The sequence below is a fragment of the Alligator sinensis genome, unplaced genomic scaffold, assembly GCF_000455745.1.
Source record: "Alligator sinensis unplaced genomic scaffold, ASM45574v1 scaffold492_1, whole genome shotgun sequence".
NCBI classification, from domain to species: domain Eukaryota; kingdom Metazoa; phylum Chordata; order Crocodylia; family Alligatoridae; genus Alligator; species Alligator sinensis.
The window spans coordinates 1,920,314-1,944,684 of record NW_005842186.1 but is presented as its reverse complement, the minus strand read 5'-3'; the positions used below and the strand labels follow the sequence as shown (position 1 = coordinate 1,944,684).

The following is a 24,371-nucleotide window of genomic DNA, read 5'->3' as shown; positions in this document are numbered from 1 at the left end:
CAGGCTACTATTTGAACTATATTATTCAAATTGCTTGAAGGGGGATTTAGATGGAAAAATAACTGTCAAAAGATGGCTCTCCGGGGAAACAGCATTAGCTCTGGAATTTGGAATAGGAGTTGTTGTGTGAAGAAGTGCAGAAAACGTAAATAGTTCTGAGTCAAGTACCTCTGTGATCTCCAACTCTGCTGTTGCTCTCCTTTTAAAAATTTATATAAAAAAATACACCAGTAGGCAGTGAAACAACAGTAAAGAAAGTATTCCCTGATCAATAGTCAGCTTCTCTCTCTTTTTTTCTCCATGCTTAGTGCAGGGTTCAGTCCAACTAAGATCAACACTCCAGTTCATAAAGTACTTGTCTCCCTGTGTGTCACCTGGACAGGTTTTGTTCCCTCCTCCTCAGTACCCTGGGGGGTCCCTGTTTCTTTGCCTTTCAAAATCTTGGTTACTGGTACTTTATTCAGAGGTAGGTGTTTTGGGGATAGAAAAATCCTTCCTGCTCTTTCTTCCCCACCAGTACATAATAGCAATGTGGTATAGGTGACTGGTGCTCCGTGTTTTGGACCCTTGGCTTTGGCTGCTTTCTTTTTCTTTTGCAAGAGAGAGAGGCCTCTATTTTACATTTCATACTACTTTCACAGTATGCAATAATTTATAACGGAAGTTACCTTATTAATGTCAAGGGCAGAATTGCTACTGACATTCAAGCTGCAAGAGCGCATGAAAATCATTTAGTTTGCTGTTGCATGATCCACACAGTGAGGGCTGTTAGTTAATGTATGTACTTCTTTGTATTTCCAGACTGAACCAACTCTGCATGATGGTTTCTGGGCCAGTGGGTGAAATGCTGCCACACCAGCTCTAATCCTGAGTTTTGAACCTCAGGGTAATCTCAACCAACTCACCAGTGCTCAGGTTTCTTTGTTTTCTGACTGGAGGGCTGTTCAGCTGAAACCTCCCTCCTCTCCTTCTTGGGGATTTACGTTGCCACAAGTCTTCATTTTTTCCAGATGTTTTACCTAATAAATCAGGAGGTCTCATCAGAGGATTTGAATCCAAAAGCTGTTACCATGACTTCAAAGGCACAGGCATGGAAAGAAGGGGAGCAGATATTGTCTACAAATCCATAGTCATAATGATAATAAAAGTGGTTGTTCTAGACTCAAGCTCCAGCATGTGTTCTGTGAATATCATGCCTCCGTAGTGATTAAATAATATGGATAGCTTACACTGGTGCTGTGTGAACCTTTCACCAGCCTTTGTTTAAAACATGTTCTACTAAAGTGATATATGGTGCAGAGAAACCATATGCAGTTAAGCAAAAATCGGGGGCAGGAGTGCTGATTGTGAGAGATGAGGAGCTCTTTATACTGCTGAACTGAAGTCAATAGGAACTTACTCAGCATCAAGCCCCATTTTTTCTCCTCTGCTCACTTTCCATCTTGGTGCCAATGGAAGCTTTTTTCACTCAGAAGAATGAATGGCCTAGCTCATAGCTATATAATGCTTTAATGATAAAAACATTATATGGTCGCAAAATAGGATTGCTCTTATTATTGCTGGTTTATTCCTAAATCAAGAACTTATTTAGAAGGGAGTCACTAAAATTTCAGGCAATTATCAGCTGCCTAAAATATATACCACACCATTTTCTCTTGCTGTTGTATTTGTAGTCTTCAACTGGGTGCTTGGTGCTATGAGAACTGGGGCAAGTTGTTACCAGTGTGTTTTTAATTGCATGTAGCCCAATATATTTGCTTTTGGGTACCTGTAAGTAGTATGTAGTGAGGAATGTTTCTGTACTGCTGATTTATATAATATGGTCCTTAAAAGTAACCTCTAGGAAGGAGGGATAGTCCAGCAATGAAGGAAGTGTGAAACTCTGGAGACCTGGCTTGGATTCTCTGATTGCCTGTAGATCTCTGGAACCACGTCAGATAAGTCATGTAGACCTTCTCCACGCTGCTTCTATGCCAGGCCTGGGAGTGCTGCTGTGCAGCATGCCTCTCTCACTCTTTCACACTCTGCATACTCAAAATCCCCCCAAATAAGACTGCCTGATAGCCTCAGAGCAACCCTGAACATATGTCCAAAGCTGCTTTCAAAATTTCTGTCTCAGGCATGTTTACTGGCACATCTCAGGGTGGCTCTAAGGTAAGGTACCACATTGCTATTACTGGCACATCTCATTTCAGCAAGTAGGCAGAGCAAGTAGGCAGGGTGGGTTTCACGGTAGAGCTCCTGGGCACAGCAGAGGAGCAGTCTAGACAAGCCTGTTGTCTGTCTGTGTGAGTAAAACGGGGTAATAGCACATCTCTACCTTATAAACTTCACCTCTAATTCAGAGCACCAAAGTGTTACAAAAATATCACGGGTTACACATTAAACCATGTATGTGTCTACAACAGAGACTTTGGAAAATTAATTTGCCCTAAATTTAGGGCCATTTTCCTTGTGCTCCAATTAGCAATGGGGCAAAGGGATGATAAGCAAGAAATTATTCTAACTGGCTCTTTTTTCGCTTGATTGTTTCAGTTCATTAACGTTGCTGCTGGCCAGCTCCTCTTGTGTCACCACGGTTCCTCAGCAAGCACCATGCTGGGAAGTCCCAGAGGCAGGGAAGACCTGCTGCATTATTGAAATGTCCATGCCAACAGAGGAAGATTCATTATTAAGTAGATTCTGCATTATTACACGGTGCTCCTGACAAGGTTTGTTCCTCCTTCTCCCACGCACGCGCACGCGTGTGTGTGTGAGAGAGATAATGATAAAGTCTTCATAAGTACTGTTATAAAACTAGTGTATGCCCCCCTCAGAACAATTGTGCTTCTCATTTACGTGTCACCCCCCCAGCACCCTAACGCTACCCCATAGGACAGTTCCACAATCCATCATGACTGCCTGGGATCTGTGACAACCCAGAGTGATACGTGCTGGGTCATCAGAACAGAGTAGGAGCAGCACAGCGTGACTTCAGGAGCCTAAAAATAGGTACAATAATTTTTGAGCTGAAGGCTTTCTCCCCACCCCCTTCCTCCCCCAGCCCTTGCCATTTGGTATACTCAGCACATAATTGTCAAGATAACTTAAAAAAAAACACAAAACGCATCTCCCTATAGAAATGAGCATGTTTATTAGTAGACATTGTCGCTTTGGTGGCAGGATGAGTTATGGTATTGCACACTGAAATAACTCCACGTGACTTCCAGTGACACAATGGCTTACAGGTTTTCTGTGAGCAGTGGGCGTGGAAAGGAGCGCTAGTCATCTGCCTCGCTATGGGGTGAAGAATCAGATACGGCCAGAGACATGCTATAAAATGAGGAGCCAAATTCCTTTTTGCTGGATGGCTGCTCAAGTACTTGGAGTCACTGTGAATTGACTGATTGAGCTGTGAATGTAGCGCGTTATATTTTTCCTCTGGATTGTTTCTTCCCTTTATTCTGTTACTCTGTAAATCTCATTCGTATTTACCACACCTTTTTTTTTTTTTAAAGTTTACTCATTGGACTATGCGCTAGACCCAGTCTCTGCCAAGCCTAAATAAACTGCATTTATAAAGGAACCCTGATTATTCTGGACAGGAGGGGTTTGATTCACAGAAGTGGTATTCTTTGAAAAGGTCTGTTCCTTTGGTAGTGACTTGTTTGAAATAGATTCTACTTTACTATGCCTGTTAAGCTGTTCTCAAGGCCACACAAAGGAGGAAGGATTGTATAAGGCTGTATAAATCAAAGTTTGTTATAGGAATGTCAAACACTGCAGCACACTGGTGTGTTAATAGCAAGCAGACAAGAAGTGCGGTAGTAGTCAGAGACAGTTAGCAGAAGCAATGAAGCTAGAGAGTCCAATTCTCAGCTGTCTACAACAGCTGGGTCCAGCAGACCCAGATGTAATTCTGTTGCTGCTGTGGGGAGACTGACCAACCCCCACAGCACATTGTTAAAGGCCTCCAGTGGTCAGATGGGAAGGGCCTGGGGCTGTCTTTCTGGTCTAAATCGCTACCATTAGATAGGCTCTAGAAATGATGCGATGGGGCAGATGTTCATCTCACCAAAAAGTTCCATTATAACTGGAATTAGTTAGCACCTGTTCTGCTCTCACTAAGACAGAAATCACTCTATGGAAGTCACTGTAGATGTAGTGGGGTGAACTAGTGAGAGGGTAATTGGGACCCTGAGCAGAAGATGGTAAGGTGACCCTGTCTGAGGTTCTCTCTGGTTAGTTCATTTTGCCGCTAAGGTCAAATGTAGTATGATCCAACAGCCTGGGACCCCAGCAATGAGAGTGTCCTGTGTGCCTGCTGCGTCTCCTGCTGCTACGCCAAGCAGATGCGCTGCCTCATGGTGTCCAACACGATCTGCTGGTCCTGCAACATCTACGTAGAGCACATCACGGGCTATCACCAATACACCAACCCCGCCAGACCGACCACCACCGGACTAGACCCAGAGGAGGCCACCTGAACCCCGCTCTGAACCTAATGGACTCCAAGAGGAACCTTCAACAATGGACCACCCCGCTGTACCCAAAGAGGACCCCCGCGATGAGACTCTAAATGGACTGAGACACTTTCTCCAACCCACTTCCTCCACCATTGTGGATCATTGTACGGGTTTGTGTGCATCTATCTTCTTTCTCTCTCAGCGTCACAAACCCCCTGCCTCCCCCTCCCCCACCCCCTCCTTCGCCCCCGGGCTTAGTTGGCTAATATTGTATGTTCTGTAACCTAGTTGCATTCCCCTCCTCACCCCCATCCCTCTAATGTTACTTCCTCGCTCGGGTGATCTGTATTTCCCTACTGGCTTTGTCATCTTTTTGGTTCATGACTCTTAACATCCACTAATAAAATTCACTCTGTTCTTATCTCCTCTTGAAGGCTCAGGACAAGCATAGTTGCTTCGTAACCTGGCAGGGGAAATACCATGTATCTGTGTCCAAGAAGGCAGTTTTCCTGAAGTGCTACCCGAGAGAACTGTTCTTCTGGCGTGGTTCAGTACCTGCCAAGGTGCAGTGGCTTTAAGCCCAGTTTATGGAAATGGGAGTCTCCTCCCTTGCTTGTTCCAAAGGCCTTATGGCTAAGGGGAAGCAAAACTTGGGGGCATCCAAACCCCAAACCTCTGGGCTTGGGCCTGCAAGTAGGATGCCCGCCAAAGGTTTTGGAAACATCTGAAGCCCCAGGTGGGATGGAGGATGTTTGTTTGCCACTTAGGGTTCTGGACACTTGGATTTGGCATTAGTTTTGGCTAATTTGGCTGTGGATACAAATTAAATTGAAAAAAAAATTGTTGCAGAAGAAGAAAACACCCCGTCTTAATACCTGCAAATCAGAAAGCTTCCCTCCTTCAGCCACAGTTTTTTGGCAGTGGCAGGAGGAGGAGGACAGCACAGAAAAGGAAACTGAGTGAAAAGTATGGGAAACCTTTTAGTCAGCATTTTAGATGTAAGCTCACAAACAACATTTCCTATGCACTTAATAGCAAGTATGCTGTGCACCAGAACCTTTTTATAGTTGCATTCTCCCTAGGCACCTCTGTTTGCTGTGGATCCAGCACTGCAGCTGTAACTCAGGCCCTTACTCCTAGTGAAGTCAATTGATGTTTTGCTTGGAAAGGGTTGGCAGGACCCGGCAATGTCACTGAGTCACAATATATGAGGCAACACTGGATTCTACCAAACACTTTTCTAGGCATTATGTGGAGATCCAGGGCCATAGCTTGATCCTGTTAGTGGAATTCCATGATGTCCAAGTTCATAATGCATTAAATCTTAAGGCTTTTATGCTCTTCTTATTCTGGCAGGCTCCCATTGAATTCTATGGGAATTGTAGCAATAATAGCTGAGTAAGGACCATGGAAGGCTAGAAGTCCAGGCAATGCATGTATTCCCAGTTGATCTACAATGTAGGGGTCCTATTGGGCTTCTTTGGGAACCCCAAAGATTCAATTCCCTTTACCCCGCTCTGATCTTTAATGCTCAGGTTTCGTGCCTGACCTTCTGCCAATGGAATGCTGGGTAGGGGCTGTGGGACCCCTTAGCTTTTTGGGGTGCAAATGTAAAACATTTTTCCACTCCCATCCCAACTCCTATCTGCTGCAAACCCATTACTCTGTATTGGGCCAGCATGAAAACTTTCACATAGCCAAATGTTACTTACTCATTCTCAGGCTCACAGATTCACAGAAGTTTAGGGCTGGAAGGGTCCTTCTGAGATCATCAGGTCCAGCCCCCCTGCTCTGGGCAGGAAAGACAGAAATTTAGGAGAAGAAAATAATCATTTTCAGGCTCCTAAGGATCACTATAAGACAGTCAAGTTCAGCGACCTTCAAAGTGATTGCTGCAGAGCAGTGGAAGGTACTTCATCCCACCTTAAGACTGAGCACGTTGTCTCTGCTGTTTTGCAAGGCCCTGATGCTATGGGAATGTGGAGGGGGAGGTGGGAGCTCAAAGTCTTTGCAAAGTACTGCATTTAAAAATCAAAATTAAGCTATCTGTGCTTAGCATTAGTCACAAGGCTTTCCTCTTACGAGAAGGATTCTGGAGGGGGGGTGCTTTTAGGATTTAGCATGGCTTGTGGATCAGGATCCTGGATGAGCCCCATAGTGACAATTCACATTCTTATGCCACTGTCTGTTATGGATGCTCAGAGGCACCTTAGCTTTTTGGGGTGCAAATGTAAAACATTTCTCCACTCCCACCCCAACTCCTATCTGATCCGATCCCATGACTCTGTATTGGGCCAGCATGAAAACTTTCACACACTCAGATGTTACTCATTCCCAGGCTCCTAGAATTTAGGAGAAGAAAATAAGCACTTTCAGGCTCCTAAGGATCACTATATGCCAGTCAAGTTTTGTCAGTCACTCAAGGAAAGGAGTTTAGCAATCTCAATCCAGTCCCTGCAGTATGTGTCCATTTCACAGCAGAAACCCTTGAAAAATTCTGAATTTGGCAAGATTGACAAGAGAGTAAGGAAAGGGCCAGGCCAGACCGAAAGGATGCATTGAAGGTCAGAGCAATGGTGCCCTAACAAAGCTTAGTAAAAGCCAATAACTGAAATAGCAAGTAGGTGCAACAGTTCAAGAGTGCGATTCTGTGGCAGAGCTGGGTAAGCTCCAGGACTAGAACAATGGAGGTGCTGCAGGGCAGAACTGAGGTGCCTATTGTGCCATTAAAAGGTATGGCACAAGAATAGCATGTTGGATATAAAATAAGGTGCGCATCCAGAGCTCTGATACTAGGGGAATCATGAACAAATGGGTAGAGCGATCTATATAGGGACCATAACTGAACTGATAAGGGGGAACGGCAGAATGGGAAGGACTGAAAGAAAGCCACATAATGCCAGGCACTTGTCAGTGGTTTTTTTGCTTCTCTCTTCAAAAACTAAATCAAATAACTGGAGAAAACGTATTGGCCAGACTCCTAATTTTAGATCTGAGGTAGAAGGGATAGCTGTTTCAGAAAGACAGGCTAGCTTTGTGCCTTGCTCACAGTCAGGAAACACCAACCATGAAAGCATAGGGGATTAGGCACATGGTGGGGCCCAGGTGCCCTCTGGCATTGATGCCTAAAACTTTAATTTTGCTTCTGTGAACATTGCCCATTACACCCATTGTGCATGTCAGCAGTGCCTCTAACTTTCCTTACTACCTTTTTACAGGAATAAAATTTGCTCTTATATGGTGCTTTTCATGCTTGAGGCAGTTCAAAGTGCTTTGCTAAGCACTTTAATGAGTTAGATCATGGTAGTGCAGTGACTGTGCACTCAAATTCAGTGGCAGTCATGTGCTCAGGAATAATTTGGGAAGTCTCCACTACTCAAAAGTGTTTTACTTATTGAAGGAAGGAATGCCAGGCAGGACTCTTGTTTATTCTCTGGAGGTCTTTGATGACCTTCAGCTTCTATGCAGACAATGACATATGAGAAGACAGAGAAGAGACCTTGCTGGTGGCATGGCACTGTGGAGCACTGGACCTCTCAACGCTGCACTGTAGTATGGACTGAAAGGTAGGTAAGTCCGAGACCCGTTGCTGTTTCTGTTTATTTTTAAGAGTGAAGTAATGCTTTCCATTTATATAGGACCTTTCAGCTAAGGACTTGGGAGGATTTTGCAGATGGTACTCTCCACAATGCCACTGTAAATCAGTGGAATATCACTGCTCTGTAGGAAAAACGAGGTGGGAGAAGGCTAAGGGTCAGTTCCAAAAATGGGCTTAGGTGTCTTAATGTGAGACTGCAGCAGAATGTGGGTGCCAATGGCTAAATTCTTAATCTTGAAAACCACCAGGCCACTGCATAATCTTGGAAGTGTCTCCACTGTTTAGCATTTCAAGTTTTGACATTCAAGATGCCAAGGCACCTAAAATTCTGCTTCTGCATTTGCCCACTAGTTCCTCAGTCTTGACAAGGTACCTCCGTACCTAGTTGATGTCTAATTTGGATGTGAATGTAAGTGTTTCTCTGCTTATCTTCCCTTGATGTGGTGGGCAGGCTCTGTAAATTATTGTCTGTTTTCCTTTTTGCAGCAAACGTTATATGAGCCCTACCTCCTTCCCATGTAAATCTCTCATGCTTACATGGTCATAGGCCTCATGGCCCTCCCTAATACTAAGCAAGGCTGTTGGGAAAACATGCACCATCCACATTTGGCTGGCATGAAACTTCTCAAAAGGGAACAAAGTTTTTTCTACAGCTGTATGATTAGAGCAGCCTAATTATAAAAGCAAATGGTAATTTAACAAGGAGATGGCACCGCTTGAGGTGACGATGTCTCCCCAGACTCTCCCTTTGTGAGTTCCTAAATATACAGAAAGTTGGGCACCAAGCCTTTCTCTTTCACATTGCTTAGCATTGCTTAGCATATTCAAGCTGCAACAGGAATTCATCTGCATTTCAGAGGGTCTTCTGTTTCCTTCCCCTTCCCACACTTCACTAGCACATACATAGCAATGCAGTTAAACAAAGAACAAGTTTCTTTGGAGTTTCCAATGTGCTGGAAGGTGACTAGTCTTGAAACTCCTCCCTGAACAATAGTGGAAATTTGACATGTACATCTTTGCTAGGCTCATTCTCTGGGATTAAATGGAATATGCATCATTGTTCAGCATGCCCCCACTCTGTATTTTAACTGCAAATAATAGTCCTTTTACCTAGCTGTTATTAGATTTCAAACTGCTTTACAAAAAAAGTGACCCTGCTGACATGAACAGAACGGTACACCGAGAATGAGGGCAGAACACAGCACATTAATTAATTAGGATTTTTGGCAGTCCTGGAAGGTAAGGATACACGGCCCCTTCCTTGAACTGCTGGAGTGGGAACAGTAGGAACAGTGCAAAGCAAAACTAAATGAAAATTCTGTCTCTAATTGGAGCCATAAGAGACATGCAAGGAGGCCACATATAGGTACCAGCCATAGAAGTTGGCTAGGACAGTAGGGCAAGCTCTTCTGTTGATACGAAACAACCATATCTGTGTCCTGCTCCTAAATGAAAGCCTCCTGTGGGGACAATGAACTTCTGGCTTCCATTGAAATCAGTAGGAGATCTGGGAGCTCTGTCATGAGTTTCGTTAACAGTTGCATCCCATATCCATAAGACATCTTGCCCAGTAGGGATCTCAAGCTGGTGGTGTGGGCAGCTAAGTTAGACACAAATTACCCTACATAGTTCACTCTTCTGTGGAATTTTTGAACCCCTTCCTTGTTTCTTTGGGCAGGTATGCTGGTAATAGTTTCAACTTCACTGTTATCTCCCCATACACCTTGCTGTGTTAGCCCTTTCCTCAGATATTTTTATTTCTGCTATGCAGAATTTATATTTTTGCTTGTTTACCTTTAGCTGTAGATCTTTCCAAAGCTACTCAGAGCCTCTGGTCAAGATCTTCTATATTTCCTCTCAATTAAAGCATCACCTCCGTCAAATTTACTATCTCCAACAACATAAAAAATGTGTTATACTTTCCTGTGAAGCACCTCAGGTGCCAAATGCAAAGCAGCCAGCAGCCTGAGGAAACAGCATCCCCCAAAGGGATGCTGAATGTGTACAAATGTGTGCTATGTTTTTCTAAGGGTATCTGTCAGAATCCTGCTGACACATCAAGTACAGACAAATATTTGGCATCATCCATCTCTCCAAACATTTCTCCACTTTAGGAAGTGGGAAAAAAATCCCTCTTTATATTTATTTAGTTCTTTGGGGTTTATATGTAAGCAAAAGATTATTTTTGATGCTTTCCTTCATTGACCAGCAAGTATATCCACTCTGGTGGTTCTACTTGCCCTATGTTTCTCAGAGCAATAAGCTCATCCCATTTTTCTTATAGCCTCTGACTTGCACTTTCCTAGTGTTATGAATTTTGGAATTGTTGGGCTCTTTTACCTCTATTTTTAATGTTGTTGATGGGTTTCCTATCCCCTGGAAGATGTCCTCAGACTCTCCCTCAATGTTTTAGTGCCTTAGCCCTTCAATGAGTGCACCGCTCTGATGACATCAAAGGCTTGACACATTTTTAACTGTCTAAGAGGAATGCTTTTTCCTTGGTATTACTACACGTTGTATCTTTTTCAGTGTGTTTGCCTGTACATATACTGGTAGTTCACCTTATGCCCTTACTGGGCGCATCTACGCGTGCAGTCAATGTGCACAAATAAACTTTGGAGCTTATTGCTCTGAAATGTATTCGTGTGCAGCATGTGGAGCCCAGTTGGAGCAGCGGAGGCTAGAAAGGGACATGAGGGGGTCAGCCTGCCAGCCCAAGGCTGCTCCTACCGGGCTCCACATGCGGTGGAGGGGCTGGCTAAGGCATGCCGGCTGGCTAAGGCTGCACTCTGGTTAGCCCCATCCTGAAATACTCCATGCCCCAGCCAGCTGTGGCAGCATCTACACGTACACGGCTGCCTGAAAAAACTCTGCAGCTGGGTACACTGTATTTACAAGTACTACCGTATTGCAGAGTTTATCAGTTTTGTGCTCCCTAATTGGACACAGGGCTCCACGTGTGGTCTCAGTGCTAAATAGAGGGGAAAAATCACTTCCCTCAATTTGCTGGCAATGCTCCTACTAATGCAGCCCAGTATGCCGTTAGCCTTCTTTCCAACAAGGGGATGCTGTTGACTCATATTCAGCTTACTGTCCACTGTAACCCCCAGGTCCTTTATTACAAATCTGCTGCTTAGCCAATCTATCTCCAGCCTGTACCCGTGCATGGGATTCTTCTGTTCTAAGCACAGAACCTTGCACTTGTCCTTATTGAACCTCATGAGAGTATCCTTTACTGATCTATCTGATAACTTTCTTTAGAATGTGTTTAAAAATGGCAAGCATAATAAATCATTTATTCTATTTTTAATAAAATAAAACATTAATAGCAGTAGTAACAGTAAACATTAAAAACACTAGCAGAATACCAGAACTGATCTTCTTTACATCTACCTTGTCCAAATAACACTTCCTTGAATGCCCTGGCTGTGTCAGATTTATTAAGGATTGGCTGCAGCTGGGATGACAGGCAGTCCCCAAAAGACCACATGAATATTACCTGATCCTTCACGAGGAGCCTTGAGATCATAAAAAACAAGATTTACTACTATTTGCATGAAAAGTTAGACAAAGCTTATAGATCTTAAAGCAAAACAGCCTGAAAATAAGGACTTAGAGATCTACTTCAGCCAATTTGGGCTACAGAAGGAGTACAGTAGTGTTTGAGGTCTTCTCCTTGCATCTGTGCCATCTTTGATATCTTCCTCAGAATGGCCTGTTCACAAACAATACCATCTCTTCCCTTCCTAGAATTGAATGTGCATCCCAGATGATATAGAAATAAACCTTAATCTCACTACATCATATTATGTTTTTTCCATATTGCATAGAAGTCTTCTTGTGAAAATAATTCCTCACCACATACATGTACGTGTGTGTGTGTGTGTGTATTTGGGGTAAAGAGCACCTCTAAAATCCTAAACCACCAGATACCCCTTTCTCTGCAGATTTCTTCAGGCCTAGTCAATGCAAATTGGTTCCAAACTTCTAAATTCTTTCCTTTTCTTGGTTGTGAAAGTTGCTGGCTTAATGCCTCTGGGGACTGAAGTCATCTTTCCTTTTCCCCAGAACACACTTGGCAAGGTCAGCATTAATGCAAACTTCTTCCATATTTCTTGCCAATGTGCTTCACCCTGACTGAAGGGACTGTGCAGCATCCTTCTTTCACCCTCCTAAGAATATCACTAAAGATGTTAATTGATGAGGTGGCAGTTAAGATGATATTTTCTTGTAATGCAACATTTGTACATTAAAAGGTGGACTGGGTCTTTCAGCTCATTTCCAGTAAGGCCCAAGCCAACCATCAGGTACTAACAATTTTCAAAAACAGCCATCTTTTTTGGATATGAACTAGTAACCGGTTTCAGGTTTCTACCTCTCCGTTGCTCTGCCTGGTGTTTTTGAATCATTTTATGTCTCACTTGGGCACAAGGTCCTATTCTGACCCTTTTGAAGTTCATTCCATATTTCTCAGAATCAATAAACTTCAAATGCAGTAGCAGAAATGCCAGCTAGTCAATAAGTCCAGTCTAGTTATGTTAGAAATAAATGCAGCTGTTGTTAAGGTTTCATTTTCTTAAGGAACTCCTATTCAGGCATATTTGTTATTTCAATTAGCTTGATCTAGTGCCTTAGTCAGGGGCTGCAGCCTGTCACGTTCAGACTGTAATTTGATGTCTAAAGCTGCCAGTCAGGTACCAAGGAAATCAAAAAGTGGTAAAACCGCATTGTGACAGCAGATATACAAATCTTGACACACTTAATGTGCAGTGTACCTGTCAGGAAGGTTCACGGCATGATCACCTGCATTTCACATCCCAGCGGAGTTGCATGCTTTGGTTTCCCATCTTTGATCACTGTCCCCCTGAGAGGCATGTGGAGAGCTGGTGAGATAGTGGTGTTTTTCCATAACTAGTTGCCCTAAAGGGTTTTGTTTTTTGTTTTTAAGTGAATGTAGTGTGTGTAAAAAGCACTGGATTGACAGCTCAGGAGCCTGAAACCCCATCCCTGTTCAATGTATATACAAGCTTTATCTGCCAGAGCTGTCAGTGTCACACCTTTCCCCAGCATGAAATTAATTTTTACTTTTTATTTCTAAATTACCCTCTTGTTTCCCCAAATTACTGTCTGATCTGAGAACTTGAGCACCAGGATTTAGATGGAAGATAATGTACAGAGTCACTGAAAATGGGATGAAATTTTGGCAAGGTATGTGGGGGGGGAGGGGTGAGACAGACAGACAGACAGACACACAAATTAAAAATCTGCAGGATCAGATGATTTAAAAATCAGGTTTACTTGAAGCATACCTAAAACCAAGCTGGGTAACAGGAGTGCTTCTTAAGAAAATAGGATGATAGTCAGGTCTGCAAAGTAAACTTATCATTCCCAGCAGTGGTGCCCTCAAACACTGCTACACTGCTCTGGGCAGGCTGCCTCCTAAACCAGAAGGCTTGCAGCTGCCTCTGCATGGTGCTTGGAGTTTGTTAGAATTAGCCCTGCTGAGTGACAATACCAATTAGACTGCCCCCAGCTAATTAGCTCAGCTGCTCTACAGTGGCTATACTGTACTGCTTCTGGGTTAGGAGGCTGCCTGCCTGCAACAGCACAATCGTGCCTGAGGGTCCTGCTGCTAGGGTTGGTAAGTTTACCATGTGGACGTAGCCTATATCATTGTAGTAATGCCCTAGAGAAAACACCTTTAGGCTTTCCTCTGAGAGATGCATGGCCAAGGAAAAAAGGCTAGGCATAAATTCTGCAATATAACCCTCTGATTTCTGTGTCACTAGGGTGCAAGAGATTGTACCCTGCCTATGCAAATAAATATATGTAAAGAACAGCAACAGCAAAGCTTTGAATTCTACGGTGGCATCCAGATGAGTGTTGGCCATGTGGTACGTGGCATCGCACTGCATGTTCAGCTCTTCTCTTCACTGCAAGGGAGCAGTGCAGGGGGGAGGGTGGCTACTCCTGGGTAAAATAAGGTGCTCAAGGACCTTGTAGCACACAGACAGTAGTGTGATTGGCAGTAGCTGGCCTCCAGTGTGAGGTCATTGCCAGGTTTTGGAATGGCAGTAACTTTTGCCATACGCCACTTCTTCGGGAGTGACCTTGAGCTGATGGGTCTTGTGTAGAACTAGGTCAGCCACACGTGAGCACGGGGCCCAGGCTGTTTCGAGAATTCTGGTAAGATGTTGTCGTAACCAGCAGCTTTGCCATCTTTCAGACTCTTTAAGACTTTTTCCCGTTCGGTGACTGTGAAGCGATCAAAGCTGTTACATTCCACGCGTTGCTTCCAATATTGCTTCAGTTCATGATACGTGATGTGCTTTGCAGTGATTCAGCAATGAAAAAGTTTGTAATGCTGTATGGCAGACAAGGATCTTTGGGTAAATCTAATATCTTTTATTATCAGACGTTCCCTCTGCCTGAAGAAGGGTGTTTGTACCCGAAAGCTTGCAAAGAAGAATTTTTCCAATTATTTTTTTCGTTGGTCTAATAAAAGATATCAGATTTACCCAAAGAACTTTGCCTGCCTATGTCCTTAGACCAACATAGCTACAACCAACACCCCTGAAACGTGGAAGATATTTAATTTTGCTGTAATGCTCTATAGCAGTGGATTTCAACCTTTTTTCATTTGCAGACCCCTAAATATTTTTGAATGGATATGTGGACCCCTTTGGAAATTTTGAATGAAGGTGTGGACCCCTTTAAATTGTAAGTGTGGGTATTCACATACTTTTGATGGATCATAGTCACCTTTTGCAGACCCCTTAGACATTGTCTGTGGACCATGGGCTGAACACCATTTCTCTATGGGAAATTAGTGACACGTTACAGGAGACTCCATCACACTGTTCTGAAGGCAGAGGGAAATTCGGGAACAGCTTTCCAAACAGGAGTTTCCAAAGAGCTAACTCATTTTAAGATGGAGTTTAATATACTTTTATGAATGGTGTTATTATATAATGTGGTTGCCTGGAATAGTATGAGGCTCGATTCAATGACCCAGGAGTTTCTTTCCAGTGTTTTGTTTTTATTTGGCTACATTTCTGGCGGTTTCCATTCCTCACCTCTCTAGGTGTCTGCTGCTCATTCCAACTTGTGCATGCATTGTATATCTGATTCTGAATATGGAAGTCCTAACAATATAACTGTTTTTGTATATCAGGATACCTAAAATGTGGAGCATGGTTGAGTGGTTAGATCAGGGGACTGGGAATACTTTGTTTTAATTTCCTGCTCTGCCATGAGTCTGTAAAACTTCTCTCTGGCTCTGCTTTCCCCATTTGTAAAATGGGAATATATCTCTACTGACTGAGGCCTACTTTTTCAAACTTGAGTGACTGCAGCTAATTGTCTGAATCCATGTGTAGACATGTAAAGTAGTGGCCAGATTTTCAGAGGTTCTGGGCACCCACCAGTGCTGAAGTCCTGATCTCTGATACCACTTAAATCAATGGGACCTGCAGGCTCAGCTCCTCTATAAAGAAGGGAGCATTCCTACTGTACTAACCTTCCACATAAGGCAACTGTGAAATTCAATTAGTATGTGTAAACCGTATTGAGAGCATTGGATGAAATTCACTGTACGTGTTTCAAGTACCCTTGATTCTTGGTCTGAAATTGTTTCCTTGTGTTTGATTTTCTTTCCCCAGAGGCAAATGACCGTAGCTGTTTTCATCTGTGTTTGACACTGCCTCCCCCGCCTTTTGTGTCTAGCTTTGTTTCTTTCTTCTCTTCATTTTGAATTGCTCAAAGATTGTACCAGATTGTTGTGGCAGACACATACATCAAAAGGCAGTGCACTCCAGTGGGTAGGGCATGGAAGAGATCTGTGAGCTTGCATTATCACGGACCTCCTGCATGACCATAAGTTTGCAGCCAAAACTCAGAGAAAAAAAATTGAACTGGGAATCACTGATGCTATTTCAAACATTATGACATAGTGTCAGCTACTGACATGGTATCAGATCAGTAAGACAGACAAGAATCTCAGGGTGATATCCTCATCCCATTGAAATCAATGGCAAAATTGCCACTGCCTTCAACAGCACAAGGATTTTATCCTCAGTATATTGATGCAGATGCTTCATTGCTTCTGGATAATCAGATCACTGCAGCCACCACCCTTTTTCCATACTTCGCTTGCAATAAAACTTTTCCCCTCCTGTCAGATTTGGATTTAGCCACAATAATCCATGCATTTTTAACTTTTAACAGTCATGTATCTGTGTCTGAAGCCACTGGCAAAACAAAAATTGGATTAGAACTCGGCAGCCCGCTTGCTCAGCACACAGGTCACTCAAAACATTTCACACCCAATGCTCTGCTCTTTCCTCTGGCTGTTGTACACTGGCTCAGTTTAAAGATTTCAGTCTTCATCTTAAAAACTCTCCATGGAACTGGCCCTGGTTACTTGAGGGACTGTCTCAGCCTACAAGGTCATGACTTCCTGCAGCAGCTACACTGAGTTGGAACCATGCAGCTGTCAAGTTCAGGAGTGAAACAGGCGTGTGCGTGTGGGAGGTAGAGGTTTCTTGTCAATAGGCCTACTAATTTGGCACTCGCTTCTGGAAGAGATCAGGGTGACTGCAACCCTCAGTCCTCCGATCAAAATGGAAAACCCATGCTGTGACCAGGTGAACTCCAACAAACTAACAAACATGACAAAAATTTAGTCTCTCTTGAGTGATGAATGAAGGGGGGGGGGGGGGGGGGGGGGCGGGGTGGAATATATCTTTTGGTGCATTCTTCGGGGATCAGGTTCCATGGCAGTAGACACTGCCTAACAACCTCAAGAGACAGTATCAAAAACTGGGCATCATTATGAAGAGGAAGCCGGTGATACAGATTGCACTTCCAACTGTTCTAAAGGAGAATCTACAGTATCGGCAAGCCTTAAATTGAATGGACCAGATCTTTAACCTCAGTACAGAGCCTTTGTGCCCTACAACTGTCTGAAGCAGCCTCCTGAGGATTCTTCATTTATTTAGACATTCACTTTAACTTGTCTGCTCAGTAGGATAAGGTCTTTGTAATGCTACATTAAGTAGTTAACAAACTCCCATGTTGATTTGTTAATTATTTAAAGAGCCTAGCTAAACTTTGTATGACCTTTATCCTAGTTAGCTATCCTGAAACCCTTTTTATTAAGGGCTCCCCACTCCCCAGCTCTCCTGGCCCCCCTCTGTGGAATTAGATACATTTTACAGTTTGCACTTTTTAAGTTTTCTCTTTGAGAAATGTGTGATGGCTACCAGGAAGAAAGATCCGCTGCTATTGTTGCATATTTTAGTATACTTTTCCTTTTCAGATAAGCACGAGTTCACTAGAGTAACTCAGGGGCTGCTGGAAATCTTGCCTAGAGACACGCTTGCTGCTTGCTGGCCTCGGGACCAAAGAGCCAAAAGATATAAGACTACCGTTGTCCCTTAATCCTGATTCCACACCAAGCAAAATTTGGTTGGTCTGAATAATCCAGCCTAATAAATTTGTAACACTGAGGCAAGTAACATGGCTAGACTGTAAAATGAAGATCAGTTGCCTAAGGGGAAAACCATAAGAATGTAACTTTCTCAAAAACTGGACACACAACAAATCCTGTAATTCCCAAATTATGGCTAAATTTAAACAAAGATCTCGCTGAGCATGGAAATGCATGTTTAAGGTCACCTGACCAACTTTAATGACACTCCTGTACCTTGCCAGAGTTCCTTCCTAAACCATTGCTGCCCTTTGCTTTTAGGCAGCATGACGAAGAAAGTTTTGATAAACAGTCTGAAGAAACTTGCAGCTTGTGACTACAGTCAGCTTAAATCCACTTTTATTTGCATAGTTTGCCTGTGAAGTCAAGGTACTCTGGAGGTTATGGTTTTGGTTTTGTACAGATGTGCCCCTGTTGAATAGACTGCCTAAGCTTTGGTCTGACCCTTGAGATGTTCTGAGACCTTGATCAAATAACTAATGCAAATCTCATGGAAGTCAATGACTTCTTTATTGGATTTGGGTCAGGCCCTCAGTGTCTATAAGATGTTTCAAAATACACAAATACATTTGCATTTGAGACCAATTTCATCATTTTTTCCCTTGGGTAGGGTGGTAATATTGTATATATACCAATATGGTAACCTCTGATAAACAGAGAAAGGTAGTTAGTTGTGGTGTTTGAAGTCAGGCAGAAGGCAGGGTAGATTTGCACCTTGTAGACTAACTAAGTCAGATGTAAAGCTTGAGCTTCTGTGAGCCCAAGCTCACTTCATGAGATGCTTCATTTGCTGATCAGACATCTGATTTAGTCAGTCTGTAAGGTGCAAATATACCCTGCTTTCTGCCTAATTTCTGATGAAGCCATGGAAACACCGACCTTTTTCCAATGTCAGAATCTAGTCTTAAAGTTTAAGACACAGGTAGTTTGCTGAAATAATATAAAAACAGGGGCCCTTTGATGTGCGTATTGTGTAGTAATTTACACAGAAACTATCAAGTAGAATTAGATCGCAACTCAGTTTTCAGAGCAAATGATGAGATGAAGATATGCCTTCTGGCCTTGATTCAGAAATGCACTTGGACTCCTGCATAAGCTCATCCCTGTTCAGCATGTAAGCATGTGCAGAAGTCCTGCTGACTTCAAGACTCATAGTAGAGATGATATTTTTGTATTAAACCAACAAGATTTGTGCAAAAAAAAATTATTTAATTGATATCATATCTACGAGTCCTGACTGCCTTTTCTTCTAGACCAATACGGCTATAACCCGGATACTGACTTCAGTGTTTTTTCTTTAAGACTAACCGTAATTTTTAACTACCCAGTCTTAGGATTCCCAGTTCTTACCCTTCCTTATACAGTAAATAGATATTTACAACCTCAGTGCCAGCTTAATTAAGCTTTTTTCCTAGGGAATTCTTCTAAAAAAATAGTTAAAAATGACCTGGTGATAGGAGCTTGTAGACCATACAAAGACAGCCCAGACTACTACCTCACGGGCTTTCTTATGCCAACCTACTTCTCAGTTATGGTGAGCCAAAATAAGAGAAAGAAAAGAAAATATTGAAAGTGAGCTCACCTCTCTATTTCCCTGCTCCTTTGCCAATGTGCCTTAAACAGAACAGAAAAATTCAACCCTGGCATAAGATTGTGCCTATGGAATGTCGGTAAAATGATTAGTATAAGTTCAGCAAGATTGTGCAAATCAGGATTTTAATGAAAGAATATCCTGAACTTTAACTTTGGGACTAATAGCTCTCTGTGAGAAGGCAGGCACTTTACCCACTCAGCTACAGAGACTTTGATTGAAGCAGTTCTACTGTCTCCAGCCACCAAGGGATGAATTATCATTTATGCATATAGTATGCACAATATATTAAAGGAACACTTTTAAGTTTGCAAATGCCAGGATTAAGATTCCCCGGGCAACCTGAATTTGTCCACTTTGTGCATATGCATTGGTACAGTATTTAATAACATGGCCATGCTCCAGTCTGTCCACAGGACACCTGTCTCACTTGCTGTAAAAAAATGGATGGTGCTCAGTCAAGATTACTCAGTTTTCTCCTCACTCTTCAATGTGTGGGCTTCATGAGCAATTTACTTCCCAATGTTCAAACACTTCCCTTGAAGACAGAATTATTAAATTCCTCAGCAGCTTTTCTGTGGTGCTCATGACAATAGTATCTGAGTACATTAAAATGCATATGTTTATTTTCATAAGGCCCCTATGAAATGGGGGGAAGCAGATATTATTCTTATTTTACAAACAGGGAAATGAGGCTCAGAGAGCTTAAGTCAAATAGCTATCCAGTAATTTGGGGGTTTTCCAATTGGAGATACTTATGACCTGATTTTTCAGACCGAATGATTACACAGCACTTAATATGTTCAAAGCATAACTCCCACTGACTCGTTACAGCTGTGAGTGCTCAGCACTTTGCAAGTCAGGCTGCAGGGTCTCAAGTCAGGCATCCAGGAAATTAGTTAAATACAGTGACTACCTGTGAAAAGCTTTTGATTTAACTGGTTTTCCAAGAAGATGAATGGAATCTAGTGCAAACTAACTACGGTCCTTTGAATATAGTCTTTTTTTTTTGTAGTTTCTGAGTCTCTTATTAAAGCTACAGTCCTTCCTCCTCACCAGAAAGTCCATCTTATGACATCATGTTAACACCCATATGGCTCATCCATAGGTTCAGGACCCCAAGCTCAGCTGTACAAGCCTGTGCCACTTGAGCTAACAGAGTACCTGATAGAGATGGTGGTTTGTAGTTCTTTATGTGGTCTAGCACTAGGGGGATGAAATGCTTTACCAGAAGGTTTCACAGCTATCTGCTGACAGCAGAGGAATGATGAGAGTTAGGAATCGTGGGTCCATTCCAGGCTTTGGATGGGTGTAGCAATGGGCACAGACTCTTCAGGCCATTTTTCTCAAGCCTGACCTCTTCTGCTGCATCCCTTCCAAGTTATCTCTATTCCAATCCTGCCTTCTCATCTCCCCTGGTCAGCCGTCATTCCCTCCTAGGGATTCACAGAATTCTTGGTCAGCTGGTCTTAGTTTTCCCCTCCTGCGTCTTTGTCTGGTCTGGTTCTTGCCTTTCTCACTAGCCTGTAATCACCTCTACAGTCCCATTTGATGCCTTCATTAACTCCCATTTCCAAGTCTACATCCAGTCGCAGTGTCATGCCCACACCTGGTTCCTCGTTCCAGCCTCTCTGCTCAGCTCAGCAAGCCACAGTTGTGCTGTGCATCTTGGCTACTCATTATCTCTGTCCTCCTTCTGCCTGCCCCTCTAGTTCCCAGTCCTAGTTTCTTTACCTAGCCAGTCCAAATGTCCTCCATATTGAAATATGACACGAGTCTTTTCTCTACCCACTGGCTCCCAGCCCTAATTTGCTTAGCCAATCATCCCCAATCATATCCAGCAATCCCAGATGGATCTCTCATCCCATGTCCTTTCCCAACCAGTCTGTCTTTCTTTTCAGCTCCCAGTCCTAGCATTTCTCTTTCCATCCACTAGTCTTTCTTCACCCTCTATGCTCCTGTTTTCCTCCCAAATCAACATCAAATCCTGTTTTTGTTCCCTATATTTGATTCAGCTAGCTTCCTGCTCCATTCTGCCTGGCAAGGAGTGAGAGCAAAGGAAAGACAGGGTTTGTGCTTGGGGTATTAAAAGCATAGGGAAGATGGGTTTCATATTAAAATTTGGCATGGACCAGAACAGCCAGGAACTGGAATTTCAGAACCTGGAAACCCTGGACTAAGACATGCCCAGTGTGAATCAAATCTCTGCAGACTGAAGACCTGGCAGTTCTTTACTGTACATGCAGAAACTGTGTTTGTTTCCAAAAGCTTGTAACTTGGTCAATTATGATCAGATTCGTATGAGAAATTTAAAAGGAAATTCCCAGATGCAAGGATCACCTGCCACCCAAATTGCAACACCTTAGCATTGAATACTAGAGGGTCTCAAAAAACTAAAACAACTTCCATCCCCTCCCAAGCCCCTCATAACACCAAAAAGATTCCCAGTGCCATACCTAGACTCCTGGCAGCCCCGCATGAACTTTTAGTATTGGGCCCTCCTTTGCCAGAGATAATGATAGTAATAATCAGACAATGGAAAAAAAATTACCATTTTGTGCCCCCTTTCTGTCTGGGCCCTGGGCAGCTGCCCAGTTCGCCCATGCCTGTGTCCAGGTTTGAAGATTCCCAAATCAAAACCATCATATTTATCCTAGTGGCATTCTCAGAAACAGCTGAACTGTGCTTTTGCTGAAATAAAAAAAAAAAATAGCTTGAGCTAAGCACCAGACATGGAAAAATTCAGCCCAAGCAGTTAACTTTGACAAAGTTATAAGCAACTGAAAATGCAGAAGTGTCAGGCATCCTTAATAGTAGGCATTACTACAGACTCCACCTATAATTTAAAACCCTATGTTTAACATAAATTAATCCAGTTCCTTGCTGGTACTCCTTCTGGCATATTACTGTTATTATGTGAGTGTTGTTATGGATAAAACTGAGCAATCCTAGGCTTTTGAGGAGGTAATTACTCTTATGTGTAGAAATAATCCAGTATATTTTGCCGCCAAATTGTCTTTTCTTGTTGGAGGACAAAGCTCCATTTTTCTTACCTCGATACTTAACACAATATATAAACTGAATAAAACAAGTTTCTTGCACATCTTGACCTAGAAATATTTGTATAAACATACTGAACTCTATGGATTATTTGTGCTTTGTAAAAATCCCAAATTTCTGATCACGGAGCTAAGTGTCTACACACATTTTGTTGGTATTTCAAGATTTTCCAGTCTTTTTGATGCACAAAACATCACTTCAAATAAGTAGGTAGACAAAGTGACATTTCATCCAGGACTAATCTCGCTATAATATGATGGTTGATGGGAGCGGTTTGATTGACTGTATTGTAATGAATCAAGGTAAGTCTCAAACTATCTTCAAGCCATTGCTCAATTCCACTGAACTGGGATGCTCCTTTCTTGTTAAAAATATATGTGCACACATTGTTTCCATAGTAAAATGTTTTTAACTAGTTCTAAAGCAGCTTGTGGTGAAATCACACAGATGGGGGATGTACACAAGCTAGCTGTGTTTCATGTCTTATAATGCCTCAGGGGTACGGTTATCTCATGATTACCACACCACCTCTTGAGCCTCAGTACTACATAATTTATACACTGAAAGAGACAATTCAATTAGCCAATAATAAAATTAGAAACAAGGATAGAATATATAATATACCAAAGGACAAAGTTCTGACGCTGTTATTGAGAAGGGACAAACTTGAATGGAAAAATGTAAATGCTTGTTTCATACAACTAGTCAAGGAGGAAAGTGTTTCCAGATCTTATTTTGTCCCTCCTAACAATAGAAGATTCATCAGTCAGAATAAAACTGCCTGGCCAGGGCACAGTACTCATATGATTTTGATTTGAATGGCAATTGCTCTATGAAGCGAGTTACCCCCAAAAAGGACAGAACTGCAAGTCACTCGGTGGTTTCAGGGAACACACAGTCTTTTCTTTCCCCCGTCTTCTGCATTCACAAATCTCTTAGAGCTGTTTATGTTTTGGTTACTTGAGAAACACGATTCCCAGGCCAGTCAAGAGCCAACGTGGAAGAGGAGGGAGACCTCCAGCCTCAAAGAAACAAGTTCCTACAAGTTAATATTTGGAGGGGTTTCTTTCAGGACGGTCTTCACAAACAACGACTGCGTTTCTTTTCATCTTCTCAGGAACCTGCAGTGTCGTTATTCTTGAGTTTGTAGGTAACCCTCTTCATAAGCAACCCTGCCCAGCCCGGCAGCTTTCCCTGTGCTATTCTGGAGGGACCAGAAAACAGAGCTGCAGATAGGGGAGGGAGCGGAAAGCAGAGCCGCAGAGGGGTCAGGGATTAGAAAGCGGAGCTGTGGATGAGATGTACAAGCAGTCCTTGACTTACGATGTTTTGCACTTACATTTCTAACTTGACACCCTCTTTCAACTTTCTGACCTCAGTTTTGACTTTACAACGTTTGATCCGATGCGACGCCACGTCAGTGAACAAGTTCACTGCGTCACCCATCTCCCTGGAGAACATCTGTCCAAACTTCCTTGCACACTTTCTTTAAGAAAGCAGACAAGACTTCAGAAAAACCTGCCGCCAGGACTCCTGAGAAGACTCTAGCCAAGAGCCCTTCAAAAAGTCCAGCAAAGTCACCTCGAAGTCGTCCTTCAGATCAACGAGATTGCTATTTACAATATAAATACCTTAATGTAGCTATATGACTCATCTATAATTGATCAAGGACAAAATTCTGGGGTATTTTTGGTGAAAATAGGGTATTGGGCCTCGGTTCAGGAACCAATCCCCCATTTATAACATGGGTTGCTGTGGGAAAATTGGTCCCGAGTTGCAACCCTTCTCAGGAGCCAATAGTGTCGTAAGCCCGAGGACTGCCCGTATCTGGCAGCCGCGTTGGTCTGTCTGAGGCAAAAAAAGCAATGCGAGGATCTAGACCGGGCGGTTCAGAAACGAGACCTTCTTTAGACCCCCTGAGACACTGCAACAACAACAAATCTTTTTTATAAGGTCGCACAAAAAGATTTGTGTGGGGTTTTTTTTGTTGTTGCAGTGCCTCACCTGGTCTAATAAAAGGTCTCGCTTCTAACCCGCGAGCTCCAGGTGGTCGCGTTTGGAGCGGGGCAGGGGCAGAGCGCCGCACGCGAGACGGCGCGGTGCGGTGCGGTGCGAGAAGGCGACTCCCGCGCGGCGGCGGCTCCGGGCCGGGTTTTCCCGCGTGCCGGGGGTGGGGGGGGCGGTGCC

At 43.1% G+C, this 24,371-nt stretch overlaps 2 long non-coding RNA genes across 2 annotated transcripts in view; one reads left to right on the top strand and one right to left on the bottom strand.

Annotated features, from left to right (window-relative positions):
* The first annotated feature begins 813 nt into the window (after positions 1 to 813).
* LOC102381480 lies at positions 814 to 3,035 on the top strand. Its single transcript, XR_324155.2, has 3 exons — positions 814 to 886; positions 2,536 to 2,711; positions 2,854 to 3,035. It is a non-coding gene; the product is annotated as an uncharacterized LOC102381480 (long non-coding RNA).
* A 17,276-nt stretch (positions 3,036 to 20,311) lies between these two features.
* Positions 20,312 to 24,371, bottom strand: part of LOC112550707 — a 5,004-nt gene continuing 944 nt past the window's right edge. Inside the window, exons 2-3 of the long non-coding RNA XR_003094671.1 lie at positions 21,676 to 21,815; positions 20,312 to 20,560 (exon numbers count right to left, since the gene is read on the bottom strand). This is a non-coding gene — a long non-coding RNA (uncharacterized LOC112550707). The remainder of the gene's footprint in view (positions 20,561 to 21,675; positions 21,816 to 24,371) is intronic.